The sequence below is a fragment of the Lipotes vexillifer genome, unplaced genomic scaffold, assembly GCF_000442215.2.
Source record: "Lipotes vexillifer unplaced genomic scaffold, Lipotes_vexillifer_v1.1 scaffold327, whole genome shotgun sequence".
In the NCBI taxonomy this organism is placed as follows: domain Eukaryota; kingdom Metazoa; phylum Chordata; class Mammalia; order Artiodactyla; family Lipotidae; genus Lipotes; species Lipotes vexillifer.
The window spans coordinates 2,202,499-2,217,665 of NW_006771143.1; the positions used below are offsets into that span (position 1 = coordinate 2,202,499).

The 15,167-nt window shown below is 39.8% G+C and overlaps 1 protein-coding gene across 1 annotated transcript in view; it reads right to left on the bottom strand.

The window, feature by feature from the left end:
- The window catches only part of OXR1 (oxidation resistance 1), a 361,766-nt gene that overhangs the window by 244,533 nt on the left and 102,066 nt on the right, over window positions 1–15,167 (bottom strand). The window lies entirely within an intron of this gene.

Consider the following 15,167-nt stretch of genomic DNA (forward strand, 5'->3'; position numbering starts at 1 on the left):
ACAATAAATGTATTACTCACTCCTGCATTTTAGAGAGCTGACATCAGGCCTAACATGGAAAGCAAAAGGCCACGTAAGCACGAGAATATTTCTCTTGGTATAAAAATAATTGGTAAATGATATGAGTTAAATTCAAATACTTCAAGCTATACAACTTGATATTTGTAATGCAACTGAACCCTAAGCCCAGCTTACTCTAGGCCCTTGGTTCTTCTGGAGGCTAATGTTAAGTGTCATTTTTCAAGTCTTGATTCCCTACAGAAAGCTAGTTGGCAGTTTTCTTTATCAGTTATGGTAGTCACACCTGCAAATTTGGAATTTCCTGAAAGTTTCATTCACCTTCACACCTACAGGTTTTATTCAAGCTTTTCCAGTACATTAGCTTCCACTTTCTGCCCCACGGTCAGACCCTGCTCCTGCTGCTAGACTCGGCTTAGATGTGGTCTCCTCTGGGCAGCTTTCAATGACATAGACCTTGGTGGCCTGACACCGTTCTGCATAGGAGGTTATTCATAATGAGCTCTCAATAAGCGTTTATTAAATTGAATTTACCAGAGCAAAAGCTTTGTTAAGGAAATAGAATATATCAATTAGCAGAAGATTCTTTAATGAAAGCAGTGTTTGCTCAATTTTAGTCATTGAATTATCACCTGTAGGATATCAGCCATCTTCACATACCACCTATGTTACCTACTTAATATTCATGAAAATTGACTCACTTTATCCAAATTGCCAACAAATATATTAACAAGTGCTCAATAGCACTAGTCATGAGAAATACAAACTAAGACCACATTGCACTCATGAATGGATCTACCAAAAGGGCTAAAATGTCAAAGACATGGCATGAAGTTTGGTGATAAGGAGCGACTGGAATTCTGGGACACTGATGGTGGAGACCACTTTGGGCAAATGCCTGCTTAGCTGAAGGCATGCATCTTTTGACTCACCAATTCTATTCTTAGAATTTATCCTACACAAATATAGGCGTGTTTACCAAAAGACCCAGTTGAGAGTATTCACAGAAGCACTATCTGTAACACACAAATATCAAAAACAGCCCAAATGTCTTACCAACAGTAGAAATGCATAAGTGAGTTATGATGATACTTACATAGTGGAATTTTATACAGCAACGGAAATGAACAAACTACAACTACTTGCAACAACATGGATGGTTTTCATAAAAATAATGTTGAGAAAAGGAGACAGATACATAAAGGCACATGCTGTAGGATTCCATTTATATAAAGTTCAGATAGAAGCAAAACAAACTATGATATTAAAAGTGTGGGTAGGATAACTGCTGGGGAGTTATTACGTTGATAGAGACATGAGGGGCTTTCTGGGATTCTGGTACTATTTTGTTTCCTGATCTGGGTTCTGGGTACCAGGATGTATTTACTTTGTGAAAATCGAATGATCTATGGTTTTTGCATCTTTTCTGAGTATACCATATACTCCAACGAAAAATCTCCATCTGAGGGCTTCCCTGGTGGCGCAGTGGTTGAGAGTCCGCCTGCCGATGCAGGGGACACGGGTTCGTGCCCCAGTCCGGGAAGATGCCACATGCCACGGAGCGGCTGGGCCCGTGAGCCATGGCCACTGAACCTGCGCCTCTGGAGCCTGTGCTCCGCAATGGGAGAGGCCACAGCAGTGAGAGGCACGTGTACCACGAGAAAAAAAGTCTCCATCTGAAACTGACTGAATTTTTAACTTATTCATTTACAATGAAGATTACATATAGTTACTGAATGGCTGCTTGCTACAAAAAGGTGACAGTAGAAAGAAATAGAATGAAAGTCTTGGCCTGTAGCCTCCCAAAGATGGCCAGAGTAGAGTGAATCTAAAGAAGGATCCTTTCCTCGCTGGCGATGGCTATTCCCTATCCCCATCCCCCTGCTTTTCATGAACTGAAAGGGACTATTCATTCATTCCTTGAATGGCTACTCTGCACCAGGCACTCTACTGGGCACCACAGATACACAGTGAGCAAAAGAGGCAAAACACCTGCCATCATGGAATCCTCATTCTTATAGAGGGAGACAAGTAATAAGCAAAGAAAGAAACCAGTAGATAACAAATCAGGTGGCAAAAAGTACTGTAGATTAAAATAAAGCAGAGTAAAAGGGATAGCGGACAGAGGTGTACATGCATACTATTATATAAAGGAGAGCCAAGGTAGTGCTCTCACACCATCAGACTTTTGAGGAGAGACCTGAAAGAAGGAGCCACAAGCATATTTGGGGAGCAGCATTTCAGCAAATGGGGAACCAGTTTTTTTTTGTGTGTTAGAGGAACCAAGTGGCTGGAACAGAAAAAGGGAGGGGAAGAGAAAGAGGAGATGAGGTCAGCAATATGGTGCTGGGGAGCAGGGGAAAGAGGACAGATTATACAGAGCTTCAAGGTCATTCAAGAATGAGGCCAGGAGAGGATGTGAGCAAAGGAGAAATGGCACGATGACTGTATTTTAAAAGGATCACTTTGGTTGCTTTGTTGAAATTAGGTTGAAGGCTGTATTTCCAACTTAAGCAAACTGCATGCAATGTCCTTCAAGGAATCACCACCAAAAATCACCTACAACATACAAATCAACATACAACCAAGTATGTCGTAACGTTCAACATACTTAAGGAAACAAGGGTTTACTTTGTACAGGGTTATGTATTTATTAATGCCTTGGTCTTCCAATAACATCATTCTTGTCTTAGTCTGGAGTTTGTAGACTGGAACTAAAAGTTATTGTAGTACTATATGCAGCTCAAGAAGGCATTAAGATTAATAAGAAGTTAAGAAATAAGCTGGGGGCCACCAAAGCAGCAACGTTAATTTGTCCCAACGTGGCTTTCCGAAAACTGCACTTAGACACAAAGACTTAGACTATACTAAAAACGTTACACTGAACCCTACAAACTCTAAGAAATCACCAATATTTGACCATTTTCACTTACAAAAAGGTTAATTTTCTGGAGTTCATCCTATAAACTGTATTTCAAAATTAAATTTGAGTTTCAGTATAAAGCAAGTTTTCTGGGGGGAGGGGGGTGCAGAGGAGTAGGGATTGAAAGGAAAAGTGCTAAATTTTACTGAAAGAAATTCAACTGCTCTCTAGTTCTCCACAAAGATTATTTTCAAAATGTAAATGTGACAGATTTTATTTCCAATTCACATAGCAGATTATTTCATCACCAGAAATTGTTTATATCTTATGTTGGTCTGTTTTAGAACTGACCAGAGTTGCTAAATTTATGTGTCCTGTTGGAGGATATCAACAATGGATCTTATGTTTGATAAAGGGCTAGATACTATAATTAATGAAGTTCTCCAACACTTCAAACACCTAAGTGTCCCACAACTCCTTTTATAGCCTCTTTGGAATGAGCAAAGGACAAAGGCAAGCAGCCAATAGCCTTTCTGTATTTCCCCTCTTCTTTCTGCCCTTCCCCAGCAGACACTCTTCCCAATCAAGACTTGAAAGGTATCATGTTTTCATGTTGTTGCTGGAGTCTGGAATACTGCTAGTAGCTTTGTGGGCTTGCTTAAGAAAAGACTTCCATTTGCACGATCTTAGAAAGCAGAACTGTGTGGGTAATTGAATTACTCCTTTAAAGATTCTAAAAATGACTACTGTGGTTGACAAGGAAACCTGCTAAATGCCACCTTCAATTTCCAAATTTCATGAAAGGGGAAGTCTTTTTACATTTTTTAACAATGTTCTTAATTAAATGTGTTAAACAAATGTAAATATAGCATAATGGCCTATGTAGTTGTACATGAGATAAAATACCCATTGATGATAAATGAAGCACTACAAATAGGGACAAAAATAATCCCTTAATAGGCACAAAAAGGATCTTTGTTTAGTGTGCTTTGCATTTCCAAAGAAATGAATAGAAGGAGCCATCCCCCTTGGCATGGCTCTGATAGGCAGACCGTCTGGTGTTTCATAATCTTTGTCTTTTCTTGTTCCTCTGTTCTTGAACAAAAAAGAATTCTTCCTACTCTTCCAAACATATATCCCACTACCTCCTTTCAGCATGGGAACAATGTTGGACACTTCTCTGAGACTCAGTTTCCTCATCTATAAAATGGGGATAAAACATACCCAGGAAGGTTCTGAGAACTAAGTCAACATCCTATGGGCAAGTACCTAGCATAGCACCCGCACAGTATGCAAGTTCCAATCTCTTTATGATGATGTAAGGGGATATAATTTTGTTCAAACTTCTATGAATGCTGAGGAAATTATATCAGTTTCTTAGGATCCTTCCCTGCTGCACAACTTTAAACATTGAGCCTCTAGGGATTACATTACATTTTGTAGGGGGCTTCACCTTTTCTGGAGTGTGGATTTTGGTGAAGGAGTGGAAGATAACAAGAGGAGACACGCTAAATGGGAGTCCTTTGGGTGGTGTGTAATATGATATTTTTCCTGTGAGAGCCTCCAAATCTTTTGGAAAACAACTGAATCCACTGGATAGTTCCCTTGAGTTATACATATTTTTAATCTGTGTGGAGTTGACCTAAATTAGCAAACTCGTAAGCAGAGGTAGAGAATCAGGAGGAAGTAAGGACAAGACCAAGAAAGCAAGCGTGAGGAGGGTTTTTGCCTCTCCTACTCTGTAAAAATAGGGTTCACGCCGATTTCAACCAGTTCTCCAAGGAGCAGGAGAAGCCCTGTAGGCGGATGATGAAATGTGAGGTCACAGGAGCTAGAGAAAAAAAAGGAATGGCAGAAAACTTTCAATTCCAACCAATTTAAACAGAATTAATCTCACAGTCATCAGCTAAATTTTATTCGTGCCTAACTTATTTCGACTTTACCAGAAACATAAGAAATCTTCCACTCATTTTCAAAATCACGGAGTAGAGTACATGAATCTTCTGGCTTAAAGGATTTAATGGACATCTGGAGCCCAGAACTTGTGCCGACAGTGAGTGAATGTGGCTTTAAGCTGCTCACCACACAGGACTTCTCCACAAGATGTGGGTCAACCCTCTATTTCAATGGCTTTCACCATGGAGAAGCTTTTTCTAAGCATCTTCACATTTGTTTATTACTCTGGTTTATTACCTGTCATACTCTTTTGGTCTTACCTTCCCTTTCCCTCTCACACTGTGGGGATTTTCACCTTCCCACTATCTCCACCCTTCACTCATCTTCCCTCCAAGTCATAGCTAAGCAATGCATTTCACCTTTCTTTGCCTGTCACGCTCCACATCTTTTAACAGTTTTGTTAACTTGTTTGAATACTGCATAATAGAACTCTACCTTAAGCCTAAACTGAACGCTGGTATGACTTAAATACATAAGAAAAAAAAAAATTCATTTAACCTGAGTTCTTAACTGGAATTACTTCTCCCATCAAGTGAATTTAAATCGTACATTTATTATAACTAATTGGATATGTTCCTGAGCTCTGTAGGTATCTGGGGGAAAAAAATGAACCTTCTATTAATCATTTACTATATAGTATTAGGATGCCCATGGCAATAATAGCAACAGTTGGGAAAATCTACTACAGTTTAAGGGGAATATTCCCTAGGGCATAGGAAAAGTTTGATTGGGAGGCTAAAAATTAGGGAAGCTGGAATCCAACCAGGACATTTTGACCAAAAAGTCATACTTCAGACTCAGGAGACAGAGATAAATTCCAGCTCTGACACTCATCAGTCATGTGACTGTGGACAAGAACTTGGACTGTCTGGGTCTCTACTTTCTTACCCACAATGGTGGCATTCAGGCTATCTACCTACTTGACCCAAGAGAGTTACTGTGAACAGAAAATGCATTAATTTCAATGAAAGTACTTTGTAAAATTCCACAGAACTCTGCAGTACCAGTAGCAGCTATACAAATTCCCTCTTTGCCCCATTTATTTGTTGTATACTTACACAAATGTACAAGCACACAAACATACATGGATGCATGTGAATGGCTATGCCCCAAAGACTCAATGCTTGTAGTCCTTTCCAGTAATTTCCAACCAGAAGACCATCTGTGATTTGCACAACTCATTACTGTTAGCAAAGCTGTCTCCTTGCTTCCTGAAAGAGCTAATGTAAGGATATTTTTTAAAGTGGTAAAGCTGCTGAGAATGTAGATTTTCGAAGTTGGATACTGTGTGCTGCAAAAATGTCAAGTCACTCAAAAAGAGCTTTTGAGAGTGAATGCCTAAAGAATTTTCACACTGCAAAATTAAGGGCTTTTGTTACCCCTGCTGTAAAGTTTGCCTAAAAATCAGCAGCTAAAAACAAACCACAAAACCATCAAAAAACAAGCATATTCAGAACTCCAAGCAGAAGCAATGACAGATTGGAAACTTATGCATTAAAACAAGAAAACAATCCCTTGGGGTATGGGGTATGTCAATTGCAGCCTGCTCTATAACTGCTGTGGCCAATCTATTCTTTGTGCTCCTAAACACAAGGATTAAGACAGAAAATATCATTAACATGGGATCAGGAATTACACAGTCCTCTTTTACAATTCCAAACCAATGCAAAAAGTTTCAACAGAATTATCATTTGGGAGTACAAACTGGTATTGGAACAGTTAATGGGACAGTTAATGGGACACCAAAACTAGAGACCTTGTTATAATAAGACGTTTCTAGCCCTGTATTCATTCTAAGAGATTTATACTTTCCTATCTTGGAGATTCAGAGCACAGAAAATTCAAGAATTGAGCCACAGGTGCAATGATATGTAGAAATGGTTTGCTAGAAATTCTCTTGTTAAATGCAACTGAATTCAACTCTGTGAAGAGCAAAGCCAGTGTAATATCAACCATATAGAAGCATACATGAATTCTTTACTATCATACCTAATTTTGTAACAAAAATACTAGAAGTTAAATCCCAAACCGATCTGCCTCTACAGAGTTCAATAAATCCTAATGTAAAAGGTTAGCCTTTCTTATTGACCTTTCATGAAAAAGACATCCAAGTCCTTGAAGTTTGCCAGCTGGTCTATTTATATCCCCATGCTTATGCCAGCCCAGAGAAAAGAGGTTGGAGAGAAGCATTTTTCATCAGGAATACTCACCACCAGATCAACTGAATTCCTGGATTCACAGAAATTCAGTCTGTTTGCCATTTCATTCCTAGGACTTAGCATATTTCTTGGCGTACAGAAGGCACGTCATAAATAGTTAAATGAATGAGTGGTTTCATCATGGGAAAAAGCCACAAGAGATAACACAAAAATGCAAGCAAGTTCATGTATAAAATCCATGAAAACAAACTAAGAGAATAAGTAACTTTGGACAGTTTGGGAGCAGATATAATAGTCAATTTAGTACAGTCACGTAATATAGCATCTTTCCCGTCCGATCACGGTAACGTTTTGAGGCTTGGACAAAGGAAATCACTCCACCTCCATTATCAGTAGTATGATAAAGCTGAACAATACTTCACTTCTTTTTTCACTAAATTCAGGTTTTTTGTAATTTCTAAAAATACACTCCGTAGTCTTGATAAATTGACATCCACATGCAAAACATTTCAGTGGTGGCGTGAAGAAATGAAAAGAGCAAGGACTCTGGAATCAAAAACTGGGGTTCAAGTTCAGGATCTACTGTTTTAAAGTAATCTAACATTAAATAATGTTATTGATTTGAAAGTTCTACTTTATATTTCTGATCACTCATTAAGAATTTTGCATATTATCTTTCTACTACTAAGTTTCCAAAAATTAAGTCAATAGTAGTAAAATTTTATGTTTCCCCTTCTATGTACTTTCCAATTATACCATTATATTGTAAGCATTCACTTTGAAATTACACAGATTTCCAATTTATTTCAGTTTTTGCCTTGGAACTTCAAAGCCTTTCGACTGGAAAATCCTGAAAGTAGAAACACATTATGCAAATCCAAAGATTAGGGCTTGAAGGATTTGGAAGTCAAATTCTTGTAAATGTTTCACAGTCTTCTGTAATAACTCACAGAGATGGAATTTAATTTTATTACCTTTGATGAAATGATTTGTAACATGCTATTGCCACATCGACTGCATTCTGTTTATTCATCTTAGGAAGAAGGAAATCACAATAAATAAGACTATTTTAAGACTTTAGGCTTCTATCCAACATTGCTGATTAAAGGAATCTATTTTTAACAGGGCCTATTACAAACTATCTGTATAAAGCATATGGACTAGCTGATTAAAATGTAGTTTTGCTTACGCACAACGTAAGGCAACTCCAAACTTAATCAAGATAGCTTCTGCAGGTATTAATACTCTGGGCCAAAGCACAATGGTTTATAGTTAAAATGCCAAATGTAGCACAAAAATCTCCCGTCTTAATTTCCCCAAATGAATACATGAGACACAGGAAAAGAAGTTCAAAAATATAGGTCTCTTATTTACATATTAATTCAGGAGCTTGATGGAAAACATCACTTCATTTAATCCATTGTTTCTTTACCTGTTTAAACAAACCCATCCTATTGTCATCCTAAATATTTTCAAATGAAAATGATGCCTTGTTGTTTAATTTATTTTTAATTTTTTTATTTATTTATTTTTATTGCAGTACGCGGGCCTCTCACTGCTGTGGCCTCTCCCGTTGCGGAGCACAGGCTCCGGACGCGCAGGCTCAGCGGCCATGGCTCACGGGCCCAGCCGCTCCGCGGCATGTGGGATCCTCCCGGACCGGGGCACGAACCCACGTCCCCTGCAACGGCAGGCGGACCCTCAACCGCTGCGCCACCAGGGAAGCCCTGCCTTGCTGTTTTTAAGTGTAAGATTGCATTATTGAGGGTATTCCTGATTGAAAAGGATTTTTTTTAAACTGCCCTATGTAGACTCTGAGTAGCTACCCTAGAATAGGGCAACCATGTGCCCTCTCCCAGTTTGAAGATCACTGGGTAATCTGTTATAGTTTTCTTCTGTTCAGATAATAGTGGTTTAACGCATGAGGTCTACGAAGTGTGCTCCCAATACAGCAAAGTTGGATTTTAGACTTTCTTCAGATAAACATACTATAAAGTGTTTAAAATTACATTAAAGAAGTCACTGTCTTCTTCCCAGTGGCAACTCTATAAACCTACATTCCTTTCCCTATTATTTAAAACATTTTTCCTACTACAGAAAAGGGTATGGTCCTCCTCTTGTTAAAGCTAATCTCTCCATGTGTTCTCTGAATCCAACAGCATCCTCTCTATATACCTGAGGTTTTAATGTACTAACTACTCTCTTCCCTCTGTAAATCCTGAACCAACTGAGAAATAAAGACAGGAGTCAAGGACTCCATTACAAGCTGGCAGCTTGGAGAAGCAGTATCCTGGTGAGGCTGCTCCATGCGCTCAGAGAACATCACAAAGATGCTGTGGGCATCACATCCCAAAGACAGAAGGCAGAGGAGGTGGGGCCAGACCTCTGCAGTCCCTTTCACAGTTTGAGAAGTTGCTCTCCTTCCTTTGGAGAGGCACAGATACAGAGAGCCAAAGGTCTCTCCTAAATCCTTCAGAAAGGAAGGAAGTTTCTATTTTACACACACAGGAAGGGATGCAGGCAAGGCAGACGATGCTCCTCCTACGTCACTTTCTCAACTTTACTCCTCGGTTATCTGCTTGCAACCTGGCCATGACTCTCCCCCTCTTTGCTAAACCATTCCCACCAGCATTCAACCAGGTGCTAAAATCTCTCATCCCTTCAAGAAGCTGTTTTCTTCCTAAGGCTACCATCCCATTTCTTGATTTCCCTTCTCTGTTTCACAGCACTCGGCTTCATCTCTTCATCACTGCACAACCCTCTCCAATACCACTCTCACAAAACAACTCATTTAGGTTTTCAATCATTTCACACAGTCAAAAGTTACTTTTTTATGGTTTTCATCTCTTTTTTAGTCTTTTAGTCACAGGATGTGTTTGTAGAGGTGGATGGCACAAAGGGTAAGACTCTGGAGTTAGAAGCCTGCGTCCAAAATTTGGGCAAATTGCTTAATCTCTCTACAGTTTACTCATTTGTAAAATGAGTTTAATAACTCTACTTACCTTGAAAGGTTATTAAAAGGATAATATAACATCATCCATATAAATATTCAGCATGATATGCACTGGTACATATAAGTCCTCAACATTTTTTTAACGGCCCCTCTATGTTGAAACATCCTAGCTTAGAGCCCCTGACACACCATACTTCTAATATTCCTTTTTTTCCACTATTCCTTAAAGAGTTCCTTTTTTTCCCTTTCAACCCTAAATTCTGGAATATCCAGGGGCCTAACAGAGCTGGGCCTCCCTTCGCTTTACGTTCACTATCTCCTTAGATGTTCTCATCCATTCCCTTGGGAAGAAATATTTATATGCTAAAAACTCCCACATTTCTACCTCCAGCTCAAACTTTCCCCAGAACAGCAAACTTAAACATACAACTAGCTACTTGGCATTTTCGATTACCTGTGGCACATCTTAAACTCATCATGTCCTTAAACAAATTCTTGATTCCTAAGTTTGCCTCAACCCTCCTACCTGTCTTCTCCATCTTTGCAAATGGCACCAACACCTACAGTTATTCCAGCCAGAAAACTCGAAGTTATATTTGTTCCCTTCCTTTGCAACACTCTCCAATTCTAATTCATCAACACATTCTCTCCATTCTGCCTTCCCAAATTATACCTTCAGCCTCTCCACTTCTCTCCATCCCCACTCCCACCTCCCTAGTCACCAGCCCTCTGGATTATTGCCACAGCCTCCATATTGGTCTCCCTGTTAGACCTTCCTTTTTTCCTACCTGTTCTTGCAGCAGCCATAACAAGCATTTTAAGCCTAAAGGAGATAGGCTATTCTCTTGCTCCAAAGAACTGAACGGCTCCCCAGTGTGACCTGATGAATTTCTCAGCTGCTTTCCATGGTAAGTCCCTGCATCTCTCCGTCTCCTACTTCATCGTGGGCTCTTCTTCTTGCTCATGTGCCAGTCCCCTTGGTGTCCTTCAAGGTTCTCAAACACGCCAAGCTCTTTCCTTCCTCAGGGCCTTTGCACATGCTATTTCCTCTGACTCTTTGAGCTGCTGGTTGCTTCTCATTTTTTAACTCTCCTCAGAAACCCCATCCCCCATGATTCTAAGTAGGTTGTCTCCCATCTCCTACCTCCCAGCCCCACTCAAGCTGTGCTTTAGCGCTCTGCTCATCTGCTTCTCAGGGTATTTATCACCAAGTCTAATGATACATTTGTTCATGTTTACTTTTTTCTCTTCTGTCTCTCTCACTTTGCTGTTCACTCTGGTGGGCCTGGAAGCACATCTCCTTTATCCATCTACCAAGTGCCTTGCACAGTATGTGCACACCAAAAATATTTACTACACGAATAAGTGAATTGATGAAGAAATAAGTAAATTATCCCTCTGCATAAATTCCAGACATGTCTTCACTCAGAAGACTTACAGGGCATGAGGTTATGTTCATTCTCTCCCTCTTCTTTCATTTTTAGTTTGGACCAGTCACAATGTCCCAAATCTTTCTTAAGAAACTACTGTCACATCTCTTTGGTTAGAAAACCACAATATTCATAACAGTTGTGTGAAAAGAGAGCTGTCTCCAGATCTATGAGAAGGACTAACTTTAAAGGCTGAAAATTATGGTTGAATGCATCATCTAAGAAATAGGCTTGGACTAGAAGACCCTTTAAAACATGTGTTGATATACTGGCATTATGCTAATGGGCATTTCACTCCTGTATTTTCCAGGTGTCATATTTCTGCAGGTAGTAAATTATATTAGGAGAAAAATCAAATGGAGATTGAATGCACAGAAGCAAAATATTACATATTAACAAGCCAGGAAGAAAAGGGCAGTAGAAAAAAATATATCCATATGTCAATTTCTAATTACATTAAAGACTGATAGAAATACCTACATAACTCTATTAAAAATAGTATATTCAGTCAATCATCATTAAAGAATAAGAAATAAAATCTGATGATGGCAAAAAGTAGCAATCTATACTTAATTGTAGTTTGGAGGGGCCTTAAAATCTGTAGGGAAGCTGAGTTCAACCACTTGATTTCACAGTGGCATTACTGGAACTAGTATTTCTTGAGCTCATGCTATATATTAAGTAAATGACCAATTACTGCCTTTAATCTGTACACCATAAGCTACCTGAGGTCAGGGATTGCCTTATTTATACTTGAACCACCAGTGCCCTGTACCCTGCCGGGCACACACTAGCCACCATTAAAGGCTTGACTTCACCTAAGGACAAACTGAATAACCAGGTGCATACAAGTACCCCAGGAAAGACTGCCTTGGAGTCTTCTTATGAACTCTTAGTTGCTTTATGTCACAAACCTGGTAATGGCCATACAGTGCTGTTCTGAGCACCTATTCAGAACAGTGCTCTCGACTAGATTCTGCCATAACTAGGAATAAACCTGACTTAACACACTTAACCTGAACCTCATCATTCTCATCTGTACCATGCTGGATATTACCCCTGTGATATTTGCCTAACAAGTTTACATTCTTTGTGTTCACCAAATATCCGCTGATTCCCATCTATGTTCAAGGCACTGTACTATGTTCCAGGGATCTTAGTTGTGGGCACCAGCACTCTGCATTTTGTTAGGTTTTTAAAGCCACCTCTTTCTCTTGTCAGGTGGGATATTTTATAGGTTCTTTGTAGTCCACTCCTGACTGGAGATCCCTCCTCTGCAGTTTCCTCTTTTTGAGGGAATGCAAATCTTCTCACTGGGCCCTAGGAGCTCCTATACCAGCCCTCACATACACTGCCATGTTATTTCCCCCAAACAGCCCTCCTCGACAAGATGTAAGACCCTTTCAGGCCAGGTCTCTCTCTCTCTCTCTCTCTCTCTCTCTCTCTCTCTCTGCCACATTTTGCCAACAAGAAACAAACATTCCTTGACCTGTAGGTTTCAGCACACTCGTGAGATAGCAGCTCTTTGTATCCCTGTGTCAGATTCTCCCTACTCTTTGATTTCTCATGGTTGAGTCAAAGTCTAACCCACTGTTTCCCCAAGTTCTCTGGGTTGTCCCAATGAAGCCCCATACACAGATTTAAGGTGAGGGTGGGGGTTGGGATAGGACAAGATTCCCAGAATGCCAGCAGCTCTCTCTAAAAATCCTGCTGTAATCTCCAAACTGTTATATCAGCTGGCGGTGGGTGCTCAGCTAAGAGTCACAGAACAGTCCCTGACCATCAGCTTCTCAAATCTCGATCTGGCGGTTCCACACCTCATTTCAAAATGTGTATCGGGTGTCTTAGATCCAGCTGAACCAGAGAAAATGTCTCATTTTCACTTCCTGCTACAGATGCAATGCACCTTTATTAACCCTTCTTAAGGTCATTGCTCTTTGGCTCAGGAAGGGTTGGAACCACCAAAGAAGGTGGTGATAGAATGGAGACACCCCTCCATTTCAGGGATATTTCCAGTTAAATATAACATAATACAATATAATATTATATATATATATATATAAAATTTATTTTCAATATATTCAATTGAAGGCTTATTGAACCTAATGCACGATACCAAGATAAAAACTGTTGCTCTCCTTTAGGACACAAAAGGGGATGGATTTAAAAAACAGAATTATAAGTACTCTGGTTACAGGAGGATAATCTCTCCTCCACTATGGATTTATCTATAAGTTCTAATCTTCATGTGAATTTATTTCTGATTACCTTTTACTCAACCTTAAAAACGTAGGTTCGAGTATTTGTGAACTGTGTGTCATTGCTATTGGGAATAATTAGAATAAGAGAAAAGTGAGGTTGGGATTAGAAAAAGAGAGGTAAAGGTAAAGCAGAAGACAGGGATAGGAATGGAGCGTTTTGTTTGTTTGTTTTTTGTCAAGAAGCATTAGGCTGAAATGAAGTGGTCAACTTTTATTTTATAGAAGTGCTTTAAAATAAAAAGTTCCTACCTGCTACCAATATGTTACAAAACAGAAAACATGTTAGACCAAAAGTGGCAAGATTAATCTAATTTCAGAATAAAGAGCAGACCTCTCAGCTGAACAAATTTACCTTTACAAAAAACTGAGGGCATCCTTGTCCATGTTCTTATTTTTCCACAGAGAGGTAAAAATCAGGTAGGCGTGGACTGAACATAGGCACTTGAAAACCACTGGACTAGATTATCTCAGATTCTACAGGCAATGAATTTCCTTTGCCAGAGAATCCCTTTATTCAAACCTGCTCTACTCCTTCCTCTACCTCTCTATGCCTGACAGCAGAGGGATAGATTTTCATACAGTTTTCCAAGCTCTGTGATCAGGGCCAGCTACATAATTTGTGGTTCCCTGTGCAAAATGAAAATGAGAGGTTCCCTGTTTAAAAATGTAGTAAGAATTCAAGATAGTGACTGCAGAGCATAAAACCCAGTGTGGACAGGCACAGGCCCTGTACAGCTGCACAGGGCACACGCCCGTAAAGCTGGATCTGCCTGTGTTGCCTAACACAATCCCTCACATTGATTTCCCAAAGCAGAGCTTTTTAAAAATGATGCTTCAGCACCTAGGAATCGTGTATAAGGAAACACTTCTAGAACGACAGTCCAGCTTGATGAAGTCTTTCTTACTGGTCAGTAAATCGTATCTTGCAGGTCATAGCTCAAACCCAAAGTACTGCAGATTATGAATTTAAATACTGTCTTAACCTCCTGGCAGTTGAAATGTCCTTAGTCAGCTTAAGTTAATCTTTGTGTCTGTGGGGTTTTACTGGAGCTTAAGAATAGTATTCTACATGTATACAATTTGATCAAAGCCACCTGGATGGTTCAAAATAATCTCCATGTGGATAAAAGGATACTGAGATGGGATACAGCTCTGGGATGGGAAACAGCTGCTGAGAGTATGCTACCCTTCCCTTTTTTGCATTGAAGCAGAAAGTGTTTAGATGGATAACATTTTTATTTTGCAGAGGTAAGAGGCATTTCAGAGCAAGGATAATTTGGAGAGTCCTGAGAAGAATGTTCTGGCTGACCCACCATTATTCCTTCTTTAGATGTCACTACAGCCTCCTACTGCTTCTGCTCTTTCCTCTCATTCAATCCATTTTCCACACAAAGAGCAAACTGCTGTTTTTTGTTTTTTTTTTTTTTTCTTGCGTTATGCGGGCCTCTCACTGTTGTGGCCTCTCCCATTTGCGGAGCACAGGCTCCGGACGCGCAGGCTCAGTGGCCATGGCTCACGGGCCCAGCC